Below are 18,265 nucleotides of genomic sequence, written 5' to 3' on the forward strand. Positions count from 1 at the left end.
TTTTACTATTCTTATGGGGACATTTGGTCCCCACAAAGTGATAAATACACGCTCACACACACACACACACACACACACACACACACACACACACACACACACACACACAAAGTTAAATGCTTTCTTAAGAGTGCTTCAAAGTACGCTAAAGTACACGTTACCAAAAATACAAACATTCCTCAAGGGAATATCCAAAATGTACACACTTTCACTATTTGTCCATGTTATTTTTCTGATTGGTTGTTAATATTTTTGCAGTAATATTAAACAAATATATTATAATCACTTAGTCATGACCACATTTTGCTCCCACAATCCTGCACACAATCATGAATGATCAGTTTCTGAATAAATCCTGTCACAGTAAGAAGAGTTAATGACCTCTCAGTGACTGCGGCGTCATATTCTCGCGTCATCATCTGTTTCACTGTTAAATAATCAGCGTTAACTCGCGCCAGTGTGACTGTACAACGTCAGCGAGGAAACAGTGTCGTTTTGTTCTAATTCATGCTACTTTGATTTACAAGCAGCATAATAATGAAGCTTTTGATATTCAAGACCAAGGGTAAAACTGTGTTCCAAAATCTGGTGAGACGCCTACCTGGACAGCATTTCAAGAAATCATTGGTGAATTGAAGAATGCATGTGACAAGACATACAGTTCAGACACACAGGGTTGTTGCTTTGTAGATTGTTCTGAATCAGTCAGTCACGAGGGCATCCGCATGCTAGCGTGGTCCTGTAGAGAAACCCTTACTTTAGCACACTTGCCACAAACTAGCCGCAAACTAGCCACAAAATCACATGTAAATGAGCTTGCTGCAAATGTTAGTCAGACAGTGGTGAACTCGCTCAAACCTTTGGCAACAATAACTACATTTCCATCAAAGGATTTTTAGCGGAAAAAGGTTTAGTGCATCAAAATAAAGCTGATGGAAACGCACATTATCGCTAAAATGTCACAAATGTCTACATCATATTTTTCTGTTAAACTCAAGCACATAAACTCTGTCGATACATCAAATGTCACAAAAACTGGTTTGGAAACACTTTTTGTCAATAAAATTGGCATTAACGGAAAAATGTAGAGTCACATGACCCCAATGGTTAGCCTGTGTTAATCATGATGACAGTATTGAAAGCAGATTTATTGTACGTGATTATGGATTGATCTTTACGGCATATAGAGCCGATCTGCAAACGGGACACTTCAGGAGTGCAACACTAATATCTCCTGCACATTGAACAAATGAATGGCCATTGTTTGTGATTAATTTTAAATCACAGTATCCATCCATTTATTTATTAAAGTTTCTTTTCCACACCATTCAAAATAATGAGGGCAGTCACGGAATTAGCCCACAAAACATAAAACATATAATTTCTGTGCATTAAAAATAAATACACAATACTAGATGAAAAGCTTCAGCGTGCTTGTTTTTTCTTTTTTCTTTTTATACTTACAGCCCAATTCTATTAAATGATTGTTTTACTTTTGAAAAAATACCAGCAAAATTCTCTGTATTAAATAAAAAAACAAAATTACCAAATGAAAATATATCTATTTTTAGGCCCATTTATGCCTTTTCTTTTCTCACACTTAAATGAGCTTTACCCTGTTCTGTAGATGAATACAGTCGTCTGAATGACGTTCTCAGATTGTTCTGCAAGAGTATAAACTATCAGAAATATTTACCAATGCCAACCTGCGATCGGGGCAACATCAGGACCGATATTACAGTCCCATCAGAAGAGCAACTGCTCCCTATTGATTACAATTCCTCCTCTTCTGATTGCATCCATCCATCCATCCATCCATCCATCTTCAACCGCTTATCCGAAGTCGGGTCTTTGCCTTTCGGCTCAGCTCTCTTTTCGTGACAACGGTTCGATAGAGCGAGTGCAATACCGCCCCCGCTGCCCGATTCTCCGGCCAACCTCCCGCTCCATTGTCCCCTCACTCGTGAACAATACCCCGAGGTACTTGAACTCCTTCACTTGGGGCAAAACCTCATTCCCTACCTGGTTTACGCACTCCATCGGTTTCCTGCTGAGAACCATGGCCTCAGATTTAGAGGTGCTAATCCTCATCCCAGCTGCTTCACACTCGACTGCCAAGCGATCCAGTGAGAGCTGAAGGTCACGGACTGATGATGACATGAAGACAACATCATCTGCAAAAAGCAGCGATGAGATCCCCAGCCCACCGAACCGCACACCTTCCCCACCCCGACTACGCCTCGATATCCTGTCCATGAATATCACAAACAGGATTGGTGACAAAGCGCAGCCTTGGCGGAGACCAACCCCCACATGGAATGAACTCGACTTCGTGCGAGGACCCGGACACAGCGCTCGCTTTGGGCGTACAGGGATTGGATCAGCCCTAAGAAGGATCCCCCACCCCGTACTCCCGCAGCACCTTCCACAGTATCTCCGGGGGACCCGGTCATACGCCTTCTCCAGATCCACAAAACACATGTAGACCGGATGGGCATACTCCCAGGCCCCTCCAGGATCCTTGCGAGAGTAAAGATCTGGTCCGTCGTTCCATGGCCAGGACGAAAACCGCATTGTTCCTCTTCAATCCGAGGTTCGACAATCGGCCGAACCCTCCTCTCCAGCACCTTGGAGTAAACTTTACCAGGGAGGCTGAGAAGTGTGATACCCCTGCAGTTGGCACACACTCTCTGATCCCCCTTTTTGAAGAGGGGAACCACCACCCTGTTCTGCCACTCCTTAGGCACTGTCCCAGATTTCCACGCAATGTTGAAGAGGCGTGTCATCCATGACACCCCCTCCACATCCAAAGCTTTCAGCATTTCTGGTCGGATCTCATCAATCCCCGGGGCTTTGCCACTGTGGAGTTGTTTGACTACCTCAGTGACCTCCCCCAGGGAAATAGAATCTGATCCCCCATCATCCTCTTCAAAGTGTTCCTTCCACCGCCCAATAACCTCCTCAGTTGAGGTCAACAGCGTCCCATCTTTGCTGTATACAGCTTGAATGGTTCCCCGTTTCCCCCTCCTAAGGTGGCGGACGGTTTTCCAGAAGCACTTTGGTGCGGACCGAAAGTCCTTCTCCATGGCTTCTCCGAACTTTTCCCACACCCACTGCTTTGCCTCCCTCACGGCCGAGGCCGCAGCCCTTCGGGCCTGTCGGTACCTTGCAACTGCCTCCGGAGACCTCCGGGACAACAAATTCCGGAAGGCCTCTTTCTTCAGTCGGACGGCTTGCCTGACCACCAGTGTCCACCACGGTGTTCGAGAGTTACCACCCCTTGCGGCACCTAAAACCTTGAGGCCGCAGCTTTCCACCGCGGCTTCGGCAATGGAAGCTTTGAACATTGCCCACTCGGTTCAATGTCCCCAACCTCCGCAGGGATGCCTGAAAAGCTTCGCCGGAGGTGTGAGTTCAAGATCTCGTGGACAGGGACCTCCTCCAAACGTTCCCAGTTCACCCGCACTACTCGCTTGGGCTTCCCAGGTCTGTCCAGAGTCTTTCCCCACCCCTGACCCAACTCACCACCAGATGGTGATCGGTTGACAGCTCTGCCCCTCTCTTTACCCGAGTGTCCAAAACATATGGCCTCAGATCCGACGACACGATTACAAAATCGATCATCGACCTTCGGCCTAGGGTGCTCTGGTACCACGTACACTTATGAGCATCCTTATGTTCGAACATGGTGTTTGTTATAGATAATCCATGACTAGCACAGAAGTCTAATAACAAACATCCACTTGAGTTCAGATCAGGGAGGCCGTTCCTCCCAATCACGCCTTTCCAGGTGTCCCTGTCATTTCCCACGTGTGCGTTGAAGTCACCCAGCATCATCTTCTGATTGCATTTATTTTTTAATTAAAATGACAGTAAGATGGTTAATTTTAATGAATTGTCTCAATAATCTCCCCAGTTCACAAAGACATCAGGGGCAAAAATGTAGAAACATCTGTGAGGCGAATTATCAATAAACAAACATTTCTGAATGGAAACGGCTTCAGGGCAGATTTCTGTTGCGATGAACAAAACTCACGCAACAAAGTGTTTTTTTTAGGCATGTCGTCATCACGCACACCATTTTTACTTACATTTTAACTCTTTATTTTTGTAAGGGAAGTTATCATTTTGCAGACATATGCATTATGAATTGACTTTCCATCCTCTGGGGAAATTGACCAAAATTATTGATGACTCAATCAAATCCCCCCCTTAATAGACAGCAAGGCAGCTCACTATTTACAGAGCTTGTATTTACCCAAGACTTTGCAATTTTAAGAGATTTGTGTGGCTCTGTGCCTCATCACCTGCGTATACCTGAAAATAGACTCATTTGGCTGTTCTACTGTACTGTGTGTTTGTCCTGAAGTTAACCAGTGATGTGTTTATGAAGACGTGAGCAGGTAATTTTCCAAGACCTGCTCTGTGGGCTGATGGCAGCCAGGCAGTGTAAACTCGGGTTTCGGGTTTTACTATCCTTATGGGGACATTTGGTCCCCACAAAGTGATAAATACACGCTCACACACACACACACACACACACACACACACACACACACACACACACACACACACACACACACACACACACACACACACACACACACATGTTGTGTTTCCATGTTTTATGGGGACTTTCCATAGACATAATGGTTTTTATACTGTACAAACTTTATATTCTATCCCCTAAACCTAACCCTACCCCTAAACCTAACCCTCACAGAAAACATTCTGCATTTTTACATTTTCAAAAAACATAATTTAGTATGATTTATAAGCTGTTTTCCTCATGGGGACCGACAAAATGTCCCCACAAGGTCAAAAATTTCGGGTTTTACTATCCTTATGGGGACATTTGGTCCCCACAAAGTGATAAATACACGCTCACACATACACACACACACACACACACACACACACACACACACACACATACACATACACATACTCACACACACACACACACACACACACACACACACACGGTCTTTTAAAGATATTCCTGTTCTTGCTAGCAAAACATCACCACAGCAACACGGCCACTGACGTCCTCTGGAGATGTGGCCCGTATGGCCGAACCAATCAGGACAGCTGTGTGGGGAAACGCCCCCCTCCAGCCAGCTGAAGTGATTGCTTAGCGAGACTGTGAGAGCTGAGACAGTGCAAGACGAACCTTTGCTGCGCTCCATTCAGAGTTGTGGGATTTTCCTTCATGATATCTCTGAACTGACTTGTCAAAACTGAAAGCTGACTCAAAGAAACAAAATAGTATTTGATTGTCAATGAAAAAGTCTCCTAGTAAAGGACAAAAAATGCTACACAATAATAGAGTTGGTTTTGGGGTGCTATTCTCAACATTTACTGTGTTTTCAAACATTTCCTATCAGGATTTATCATCATATCATATGGGAATTTTCACTTATTGGTGTGTATATTTATATATTTATTAATTTATTTTCTCCCCAATTTGGAACGCATAATTCCCAATGTGCTGTAAGTCCTCATGGTGGCGTAGTGCCTCAATCCGGGTGTTGGAGGATCGAATCTCAGTTGTGTCCGTGTCTGAGACCGTCAATCCGCATCTGATCATGTGACTCGTTGAGTGTGTTACCGTGGAGACTTAGTGCCTGTGGAGGCTTCACGCTATTCTCCGCAGCATCCATGCATAACTCATCACATGCCCCACCGAGAGCGAGAACCACATTATAGACAACGAGGAGGTTACCCCATGTGACTCTACCCTCCCTAGCAACCAGGCCAATCTGGTTGCTAAGGAGACCTGGCTGGAGTCACTCAGCACACCATGAATTCAAACTCACGACTCCAGGTGTGATAGTCAGCGTCTTCACTTCCTGAGCTACCCAGGGCACCACCTATTTGTGCATTTTATGAGTTTAAAAGTGAATGTTTATCATTAACTGTACACATCTCTCTGGGTGCCACCATGTTCTCGCAACATTAAAAACTCACATCTGAGTAAAGAAAACTTGTAGATATCTGCACAAGTTCAAAAGTCAGAAGTATTGTTCTTTTGTAGGATGTTTTTGACTTTTTGAGTTGGAATGCTGTGTTTTACCATCCAGCGCTGCTATGAAAACCATTCTTTACCCTGGTACATACATCTGTTTTCATTCATCGAAAATACATTGCATACGGCATCTAAATTACCCAACCACCTTTCAAAAGTGGTTGACGTTCTTTATAGGCGATCGCAGAACCAGGCGCGGGGTTTGAAATGTTGAAAATAGCGCATTCTGGCCAGATCTCCTTTGATATTTTCTCCGAAGATCTTTTCCATGTGTTTGTGGCATGTGTTTAAGAGTTCTGCGGTGCGTACGGGACGGTGAATAATCAAAACAGAACGTTTCGGCCTCTTCTAATCCACATGCTACTAATTCCAGATGTTGTTTTTTGCATCCATAGTTGTTGTTTTTGTTGTGTTGAGTGAAAGACAGTAAAGTGGGCAAGATATTCCGAGATCTCTGGAAAAAGAGTTGGGAATTGTGCCTCCACCCTGTTAATTACAGTTCACTGGCTTGGCAGGAAAGCGACTGGAGTTCAGAGGAATGTTTCAAGCATGCTGGCTGAACACTCAGTTGTGGAATGTGACTCGCATAAAAATAATGCCGGTCTGATTCAAGAACTGACTTGGATTGGGCCGCCATACCTGTCCGATGTATTTATGTGAGGGAGGAAAGTCTGCATGTGTCATACTATATAAACCAGCGATATAAAACTAGCATAAACTAGACATTTACACAAAACAGTACTGCTAACGTACCTGCTTTGTGGGGTTTATTTTCCAACGGCAAGTTGTTTTTTCCTTTGTGAGAGTATTACATATCCAAGGGGAATGTTGTGTTGCTGAGCCTAATAGAAGAAACCTTGAGGGCCGTTCACACCAACACACCTTTGTGTCCTTCTGCACATATATTGCTTATCAATGTAAACATGCGCTAAATGGACATATTTGAGTGCTAAAGACTAAATTCTTCAATACAGATCTGTTCCTTTAAATAATTAAGAGAACTTTATACATGTTTGAAGACTTGTTCAAAAGCTACTGTAATGTCAGACAGTTTATACCAAGAGATTTGAATTGTTCTTTGAGCTGGAATCTTTCGCTGTCATATGCCATGCGATTTAGTAATACACGCTCGACAGTCTCAGGAAGACCGTATTTATTACAGTTACCAGATTCATGTTTTCCAATGATATAAAGTGAATGATTGAGAGCTGAATGTTCAATACATAATCGAGATATTACTCTGTCATCCTGCCTATTGCCATAATGAATCCTTTCATAAATTTAAGCGCAGCGTAGTTCTAGCGGGAAGACTAGCAGCTGTACATCATCGCACCATTAGCGGGGTAACTCCCAGCCAATCACATGTAAGCCGTTGCTTTATAAGTCTGCTCATAATCTATCACATTGCTGTTTCAGTGCGCTAACACGGCAACCTCCTCCACCCCACCACCACCTGTTGAGTCCCATCCTGCACAGGGGTAGGCTCCTCGCCCCTGCCTCCTATCTCCGGCAGGATATGACGGTACCGAGTACAAATTCTTCGGACTGCCAGACGGGGCTTACGCCAAAGAGAGACATCACATTTCTGTTTTATATTCATCAAATAAATGCATCTTAAACCTCACTCAAGCCTGCGTGTCTTCCCGATAGAACTAACTTGTTTGTGGATATTATATAGATATTGTCCCTTTATTCCCTTCAACTGCCATTTGAATTAGTCCTTTGACTTCAGATTTGCTTAATGGTGCATTGATGTCTTATTGAATGTGTGAGAGCTTGCATAGCCATATCATCCACCTCCTCATTACCCTCCACTCCAACATGAGCAGGGCCCATAAGAGGACAATTATTATTCTTATCTGATGTATTCTGAACAAACTCTGAAAGATTTCCAATAGAACGTCTTGCCTAGATGAGGATTTGCCACTCATTAAATTGTAAGTAATGAATATGAGTCAGAGCAAATCACAACACTTATCGGACGCATTTCTTCCACTCACTGTACAGCCAGCTGAATAGCAATCATCTCTGTTGTATAGACTGGTAAGTAATTTGATGTTCTTTTAGCAATTTTATATTAAAAATGAGGAATCCCGAATCAGGATCTTTTGAACCAACAGTGTTTCTTGCACAAAAAGGAAATATTTTTCATCCAGGTACTGTTGTATTACTATATCCTTAGCAACACACCTTTGTTTATCATTGATGTTATTTAATATCTGGAGATCAACTGATGCCATTGGGAATAACCAAAGGGGTGAGACTGACACAGGCACAGTTGGGCTAATATCAATATTATGTATTCTAATGTGTTGAGCCTCCTTGTTTGCTGTCCGTCTGCGACACCTGGCCAAGCACCACGTGGATACTGTCCGTAACCATAGCAACAGCTGTTCTTACCATCCAGCTCAAGCAAAAGAAAGGCTTACACCAAAAAAACTATTTTATATTATATATTTATATATTATATACATAAGATTTTTGCCTGGAATGCCCAATTCCCAATGCGCTCTAAGTCCTCGTGGCGGTGTAGTGACTCGCCTCAATCCGGCACATATCATTGGCACATAACTGCAGAGTTATGTGCCAATGTTGGATAATAACATCAGCAATTTTTAGTAAAAAAATAAATAAAGTTGAAGTGTGTTGAAGAGTCAGTAATAAAATCTGCTTCTTTCTTTACAGAGATCATGACGATGTAGTTTCTTGTCTCCATGTATACCTCCATTCATGTACCTGCATTACCTCCGATGATGCCTTTATTTATTTATTTATTTCTAAAGGCGATGTTTCATAAGCCGTGCTGAATGTGAAATCTGCGTGTCTGTTTACTATACACCGCTAAGAAAGCCAGAATGTTCTCTGATAAGAACAGAGAGTAAAATGCATTTATTATTTTGCCAAGATGAAACTAGATGCAGTTTTGATGCAAAGAGAGTTGAAGCAGCAATTTCCCGGCATCTTTCTTCTCTCTGCTGGTTGTGTAAAGTTTGTGGAGGCGTGTCAGTCGGCGCCCAGGACTGTCCGTGTCAGCGCCTGATTTCATTCATTCTGCCAGTGCAACAGTGTGTGATAAATCAATGGCAAAATGCATTAAACTGTAAAACTATATGTGCTCAAAACCGTAATTAATGATAATAATAATAATATGTCATCATTTATAAAGCAGCATAATGTAGTATATTTGTGTCGATAAAATAGCTGGAAGTGGCTTATACCGGAAATGGTCCACATTCAAGGTTAATAATGGCAGTGAATTGTATCTAGATGTAACAGGAACACGCACACTCAAAGGGCTTTTCGTCATCATGAAGAGCAGCTATATGTTGGGCATGGAATATAGAAAAAGGAAGAAATGCAGCTAGACACTGGTAAAGTCCCGTGCACACATTCAGCGACTTCCAGCGCCAAAGCAACGCAATCCCATTCATTTTCAATTAGAGCTGGAGACTTCTGGCGACACGAGTGACAGCAGCCTCTGATGACTAGATGTGGCCGTGGCAAGCAACACGACAAATTTGAGAAAAATGTTACTTTATGCAAATACGGAGCGAGTGACGGACTTTCGAGACTGAAAACCAATAGGAGTGAAGACGGTGTTCAGTGGAGCATACGTTACCCGTCATAATAAAAACATTATGCGTGGAAAGGAAATTGTCCAGTGAGTTTGATTCGTACATTTATAGCTCGCTCATCTTGTTAATGACATGATGTAATGTGCACCGCTGGGCCTCCTAGTATAATTTGGCTTAGGGCCCGCATATGCTTAGAAACACGGCCAATGTTTACGGATTGGCCCTGTTAACTTCCATTGTAAGTGCCTCACTGGAACACAGATTTATAATTTTTTTTAAACAAAAAGCAGGGATGAAAAGGTATGTGGTAAATAATCAACTTTATGCCACAAATGCTGTCGATTGAGCTTCACTTGTATTGAACCCTGAGTTTTCCTTTAACGGAGCTCTCATTTGTGTTTAATTTATGCACCATTAATGTCACTAAATAGTATTGCAAAATAAGATAGTCCCGCCCCAATCTCACGCCATTGGATGAGTTAGAAGTTGACATGTCGAGCCGCTCAAACAAACAGTGTTTACAATAAGATCCGCAGAGGAAATGAAACAAGGAATGGATACTTATAGTTGACTCTGTAATATACTGCAATACGAGAAAGCATTAAAACATTGAAAAATATACACACTCCATTTGCTCTCCATTTAATCTCATAATTTAGAAACAATTGCGATATGAATGAGATCTGGATGTATCTGGGGTCAGATTGTGTCCTCAGCGACCCACTATCAGACAGCAAATGTGTTGTGCTTTTCCTCTGAATCCATCATCACCTCGTTTCACAGTGACATGTTTGTGTAAGTAATCATCAGGCGTTGAGTAATGCTGCTCAGCGCTCAACTCACCCCGAAACACTGTCACACTGTTTACAAGACAGTCTGGAGGTGTGTGTGTATGTGTGTGTGTGAGACAGAGACAAAGAGAGAGAGAGAGAGAGAGTGTGTGTGAGCGTGTATTTATCACTTTGTGGGGACCAAATGTCCCCATAAGGATAGTAAAACCCGAAATTTTTGACCTTGTGGGGACATTTTGTCAGTCCCCATGAGGAAAACAGCTTATAAATCATACTAAATTATGTTTTTTGAAAATGTAAAAATGCAGAAAGTTTTCTGTGAGGGTTAGGTTTAGGGGTAGGGTTAGGTTTAGGGGATAGAATATAAAGTTTGTACAGTATAAAAACCATTATGTCTATGGAAAGTCCCCATAAAACATGGAAACACTACATGAGTGTGTGTGTGTGTGTGTGTGTGTGTGTGTATGTGTTTGTGTGAGAGAGAGACAGAGAGAGAGTGTGTGTGTGTGTGTGTGTGTGTGTGTGTGAGTGGGTGGGTGGGTGTATGTGTGTGTGTGAGAGAGAGACAGAGAGAGAGAGAGAGAGAGTGTGTGTGTGTGAGAGAGACAGAGAGAGAGAGTTTGTGTGTATGTGTGTGTGTGTGTGTGTGAGAGAGACAGCGAGAGAGAGAGTGTGTGTGTGTGTGTGTGAAAGAGAGACAGAGAGAGTGTGTGTGTGTGTGAGAGAGAGACAGAGAGAGAGAGTGTGTGTGTGTGTGTGTGTGTGTGTGAGAGAGAGAGAGACAGAGAGAGCGAGAGAGAGAGTGTGTGTGTGTGTGTGTGTGTGTGTGTGAGAGACAGAGAGAGAGAGTGTGTGTGTGTGTGTGAGAGAGAGACAGAGAGAGAGAGAGAGAGAGAGAGAGAGAGAGAGAGAGAGAGAGTGTGTGTGCGGGTTGGGAGTGTCCATTTTCAGTCTTTCATCATCAAACTAACATGCTTTGAAAAGGATTTAAAGGCACAGTTCACCCTAAAATGCAAGTCCTATCATCCTTTACTCACCCTCATTTAATTCCACACCCGTATTAATTTCTTTCTTCCTTCGAACACAAAAGGAGAAATTTTGACAATCATAATAGAAGACCATACAACATCTAATGATTTCAGACTAATCTCATTAAAATTACATGACTGTGGCACATTTTATTGAAAAATTATATCACATGGTTCCTTGCATATTTCACAGCAGTTACAAAGTGAAATGTTCACTGTGTGGCACTAAAAGCGAGTGAAACGTTCTCCCAAACTGATGAGGTTTTTAAGGTTAATGCTCTATCGAGTTTTAAATCAATGAAACCGACCTCACTACCCTAAACCTTCAACCTAAACCTAACCGCTAGTGTCAGAAAAAGCAAATGTGAGATGAAAAACACATCCACGTTTTTTATGGCGCTTCTATGACACTTTACACTCACGTGTGGACTCGTGTGCTCTTCAGGACTCATATCCCGCTCCTTTACATCACAAGTGCAACGCTCTATCAGTCGAGCTAACGCACAATTTGATCACACTTGAACAAGCTTGTTTATGTAGTTTATTATATAATGTAAAGGTTAAAATGAATCATGTGCTATAGTAAAAGTGATTGTTGTTGTAGCGTATAGTAATGTGATTCTGAGACCAGGTTGGTTAATGCTTTTGGATATAAAATAATAATAATAAAAATTTCTTTTCATCTATTTTCAACACTTCAACAACAGTTTCCCATTGAAATGTCCAGCAGGAGGTGCCAAAATAGAGTGAAATGGTGTTGTAATCAGACAAGGTTTTACTTCGCTAACCTAAAACTGTAACCTAAACCTAACCGATACTGTCCTAAAGGCAAATGAGAGGTGAACAATACATGCAGCCTTACCTAAACAGCACCTAAACCTAACCGATAGTGTTTTAAAAACAAATCTGACATCAAGAGCACATTTTTGGAAGCAACCACATCATTTCGTGTTGCTTCTTTGACACGTCTCGCGTGTCAGCTTGTGTGTTTGGCTGGACTCGAATCGCGATCTGCCGAGTCCAAAGTTCATCTCTATCGTGTGAGCTACCGTGGAAGATAATCACATTGGAATTACAGTGTAAATGTAGGTGGGTCTGTAATACAAGCAGTAAAATTTACCATTTTTCAAATGATGCGTTACATTAAAAGTGTTTTGATATCATAACATAGCAGTGTGTGAGTAATAGTGCAAAAAATATGTTTTTGTAGAGTCACAATCAGTCATTGGACGCGTGATTTGTGTGACAGTGAATAAAACACAGTTGCCTGTAGTGTTAACCCTTACAAACATCTAATTTCAGCAGGAAACTGTGGCGAAACAGAATAAATTTTCTAGAACTACAAAAATGTAGTTATAGAAACGTTCATTCTATGAAACTAGGTCGCCTTTTTTATGGAATGACCCTTGAGCATGTTTCGACAGATGAAAAGTGATATCTTTGGGAAGCTGACATTAAATGCAGGAGGGGTTTCTACTGTCCTGAATGGACACGTATTTGGGTTACGGTAGTAAGAGTTTATTTACACAATGTGCTGTACAATCCCATGACAAGTACAACACACACACACACACACACACACACACACACACACGCTACGTGGAATGTAACAGGAATCCTTCGACTCCTTCGAATCCTACAAAGGATTTGAAAGCACCCGTCCAGCGGCCCACCCTGTGAGCCGCTCGTTCCCACACTTAATAATTAACCAATGAAAAATTAGCTGTGCCGGAAACTCGAGACACAAACATGAACTTTTCCTCCTGAGAGGCGGTTTGGTCACATGATATCTACATCCAATCACACGCCACGCCTCCTCTGATAAGGTCGGCCTGACCCAAGCCTATCCATGTGTGTGACATAATGAAACAGCTCAATCAGTGTGTGCCGTGTTTGGGTGTGCGTGGCTTTGTTTGCCGACATGTGTTTTTCCACAGTGAACGTTTCATCAGTGAAAGGTCAAAGGTCGAGTGTCTATTATCCTTTAACCACAGGTTACCTTACAACTTTGAGATTTTTTGGTTGATTAAACCATACTATTTAAGTGAAGAATATGAATTAATGTTTTTTTATTGTTATTTAAGGGGCCAAGCACTGAAGGTGCAAAACCCCTCTCTGTTAGTGTCCTGGTTATTAATCCTTCCTCTGACCTTTATGCAAAAGGTGGTGAAATTTGGTACACTAGTAAGGGAGATTCTGAATATTGCTTATGGCAAACTTTGAGTCTCTAACTCAAACTCTCTAGCGCCACCAACAGTTCAAGTTTGCACTTATGTGTATGTTTATAGAGCGCAACAATGCCCACACACTTTTTCAGCCTTTAGAGTTTCAGAAGTATTTTCCCATTTATTTTTTGCATAGGCTTTTCTTAAAAGAGTTGTAAGCCATGAACCAAAGCAACCAGCTCTGAGGCGAATCAACAAACATTGTTTTGAGGCAAAAAAGTATTTGAAAATCACACAAAAAGACAAACATGCAAGATTGAGTTCTTTCATAAGGGCATGAACTACAATCCCAAGTGGCATTGCGAATTATGTAGTTTAATAAAATCAATGAAAATATATAAAACTACTGATTTTAGTTTGTTGATTATGAACAATAACATTTTTACGTTTAGTGCAAAATATTCAGTAGTTTAAGTCGTTTGAGAGTGCAGGGAGACCAACTCGGTTGCGCCATTCACAGTGTGTCATGGCAGGGGGTGTTCGCTTTCGGGCTTGTTTTGTGGGCTATGTGGACCGTGGGTAATGTAGTTGTTTGAATTCCACTATCAAACACGATTTTTAAACAATGACATTGAAATAACTTGGACTGATGGCTTCAATAGAAGCGTATATCATGGATGAACAACCTCGGAGCTCACGGTATCTCTGTCTTTAAAGGTTTATAAATTATTGTATCAATTCATCTATGGAACCAGAATTTTACGCTCAAGTACTTTTAAATCGAATGGCCTAGCAAAAAAATTCACAAAAATGTTACAATTTCCATCTGAATAGATGTTTCGCCATTTTACATTTTTCAAAAGTCCCCCTTAAACGTTCATCAGATTTGCACCAAATTTGGCTCAGATCATCCAGAGATGATGAAGATCAAAAGTTATTTAAAGATGTTTGATAGACCTTACCATTCTCGTATAACACATCAACGAATTAAATGGCGAGCATGGCAAAGAGGTTGTGAAGCTATATCTCGCCAGTCCTTTAGTGTTTTGAAATTAAACTTGGTATATATGATAGCCATCATGCTCTGAGGGACTGTCTGTCTCATCATGCCCTGAGAGACACGAGGCTGTTAAATGACTGTTAAATGACCACTGTTCCTATGTCGGCCATATTGGGTGTTGGCCATTTTGAATTTTGTCATAAAATGCTGTATTTTACAAACACATTGGTAAATCATTACAAAACTTGGTATGTGTCATCAGCACCATGTCTTGAAGATACCTGAGAAGATTGGAGCCAGCGCCACCTAGTGGTCAGATTTAATGAAATGTTTAAAAATGCTACTTTTAATTCATTTCACGAGTCTCTTTACAATCCGTGGGTCATTTTGCCATGGTCAGTCATATATCCTCTCTGGCATTTTTGATTTTCGTTGAAAATAAAAAAAAATGTAGTAGCCTACTCCTCCTACAGTGTTCACAATAGAGGTCCAGCAGAGTGAACAGACCTCATCCAGTGCATAAGAAAGGAGCTAAGTTCCTTGGAGAAAACAGTAAGGGTTAGATTTAATTAAAAACTTTTGATATGTTACTGCCAACTTCAAGAAAAAAACGTGACAAACGCGATAGTTGACATGACGTTCGGCTACTTTGGATATTGATAGCGTAGTTGAAGTTGCATTATCACAGCAGAAGGGTTGCTATCATGTCACAATAAGTAAGCAAGAATTTTGCAATTACAGACAGTGAATCTGAGACTTTTATTTGTTCTGTTTGTGTGTCTTATATTTGAGAGGGTTGTCACTCAATGCAGATAAATAAGTAATAAAAATATACCAACGCACTATAGGCTATTGAAGGACTGGCTTTGGTAAGCTCGGACGTTATCGGTTCTGCTGTCGGTACTGGAGAAATTAAGAAAATACATTCTTTATTGCTATAAAGAGAAAGTTATTTTATCTCGCCAGCCATTTCTATGTATAGTAATATGAAACCATTTGTCTGTGATGAAATTTAGCTATTCGCAGTCAGAGAGAGAGAGAACTCGCTCACGCGGTGCCACAGCGAGCACAACATGAGCCCTGCATAATGAGTGACAGAACTAAACATTCAAACGTAGCCTGGTTTAGATCTGTGATATTAGTCTGATTTTATTTTAGATTTCGCCTTCCAAAGATTATAAGAAGAATATTTATACATAAGCCGCATTCTGTCTAGCACAACTTCCTTCCCTTCACAGCGGTGCACTGACATTTCTCCCTAAAACTCAAACTTAACGTCAGAATCAGCACGATCGGTGATTGTTGTAAAATGCTACTGTTACTAAATTGCGGGACGCGTTTAATTATAAAAAGAGCGCAAGAGATACCATTCCCAAGGCGGCGCGCGCTCCGAAACACACCGCAAAGAGACAAGCAAACTATAGGCTACTTTGGGTTTCATGTGCGTGTCTAAACGATCAAATATACACAAAAATATGTCAAAACGACAGGCTTGGAGATTCACTTAAACACAGTTTTCCATAACTACATCTTAAATGGACGTAGTTATGGAAATAGTTGGGAGAAAATATGCTGCATCAGGAGCCTATTAGATCTGAACTCGGTCTTAAAGGGGAAGCGGTCTATTAAACATGTGACGATTGAGCCATTACTGCCAATCAAACAACAAAAGGCAAAGAGAAAATCACTTACAGCTCTTGAATGAATAACTTCTGTATTAATAAGCATTAATCTATCTATGATAAACTATGCAGTGTTATTTTACAATTGATTACTTTATTAGATTTCTTTTTAGACCACACCTGAACAGTAATGTTAGTAGACCTTCCTGAAATAAAATCACTGTGCCTATATAACGTTTATATTTGTGTATATATATATATATATATATATATATATATATATATATATATATATAACAAAAAGAACCGTTAAGAATACCGTTAAAGTACCGGATCGATAAGCAGTATCGGTAAGATAGTAATACCATTAAAACCTTAACGATACCAATCCCTAGTTATGCCTGTGCTTCTCTTGGATGCTCTGAATATTGGATTACGTGTCTTAATTAAAGCTGCATTTGGATCTCAACCGTCGTGTCTCGGAGCAGTTCGTAACACCTGCTTTGTTTATTTAATATATTTGTTATACATTATTTATACAATATGTTTTTACATTATACATTTTTAATTTTAAGTGTACAAGTGCAGATTGGTCAAGTGTTCAATAAATGTATTTGTTGAGAAATGTTGTCTATCTTAAGTAATTATTTGTGTTACATTTTATCTTTCAAATAAAAGGTTCAAATAAGAGGTTAAAAACAAGCACATAACGGCCAAATATCGGCCAAAATAAATCGGCAGCATTAATCGGCCATCGGCCGGCCCGGATTTCAAAAGATCGGCATCGGCATCGGCCTGAAAAAACCAATATCGGTCGACCTCTTGTTCACGAACCTTTCTCGAATTTGGGTCAGATCAATTTCTGACCATGCTGGCAAAAATATACAAAAATGTTTTTGATAGACCAAAACGTTCTTGTTTAATGCATCATTGAACTTGATAACAGAGCAACCTATTAACCCACATTTATTAGTTTTATTTACATTTCAAGAAATTCTACACGTGGCTTTTAAACCACCTTGATTATAAAATTTCTGTTGATAATTTTTGGTAATCTAATATTAATGATATTGTTACCAGTGTGGTGCTTGGCCCTGTAATTGCTGCTATATATATTATTATATAATATTATTAACAGTAATTATGAATTATTAACATCGAAGCCAATGAACCTTCACTTCAAAACAGACGATTGAAGCTTTCACTCCAATATGCTATCAAAATAAAGGCAAATAAAACCAACCCCGCTTATTCTTCAATCTTCAACCCACAATTTACTCCTTTGTATGAGTATGAGTTATGAGTATGTATGAGTATGGTAATCATTTAGTGATGTATTACCCTCTGATACATCTTTTCTCAGGGTATTTCCTACTAAAATCACAGAAGCGTCTTTGAGTATCCATTTCAAAACAACTGAATAAAAGTGCAAAAATGACTAAACATCATTTGAGGGATTAATTAAAGTGCTGTATTGAAAGTTTAGGCAGCAAATGACTGACTCTAGCTGCAGCTGAGAGACGGTTGTCATGGTGATGGATACCAGTCTCTGTCTATCCATCTGTCTGATATGTTGTGGTGACAAAGCACACATTAATGTTGCATTATCTGATATAAGAAGATGAAAAAGATTATCTAGTCCACTTTGTAGTGTACTCTAGCAAAGTACCGCCCACTTAGACAGGAAGAGACATGTAGTCACCAAGCACACTTCACTTAGGTTTTGAGATATAACACTATTTGATGAATTACTGCTGCCATAATCAATGATAATGTGCACAAGAATCTCTTAAATAAAATTCAGTTTACCGCCTGCTTTCCTCGGACTGTAATATTGTATTATATATTGAGATTTGTTTCCACAAAACAACAATGACTTCATATAAATACTCAAGATGCAGCGCTATTTCAGTGATGATTGCACCAGCTTAAACTACATTGTGGGCGGTTATGAAATAAGATATGTAGAAATGTAACATGTAAAAGTGACACAACTTTATAGGGAATTCACACCACACAGAACAAACTGTGCTGAGTTTCTCCTGTTAAAGAGCGA

Source organism: Xyrauchen texanus, chromosome 39, assembly GCF_025860055.1.
Source record: "Xyrauchen texanus isolate HMW12.3.18 chromosome 39, RBS_HiC_50CHRs, whole genome shotgun sequence".
NCBI lineage: Eukaryota > Metazoa > Chordata > Actinopteri > Cypriniformes > Catostomidae > Xyrauchen > Xyrauchen texanus.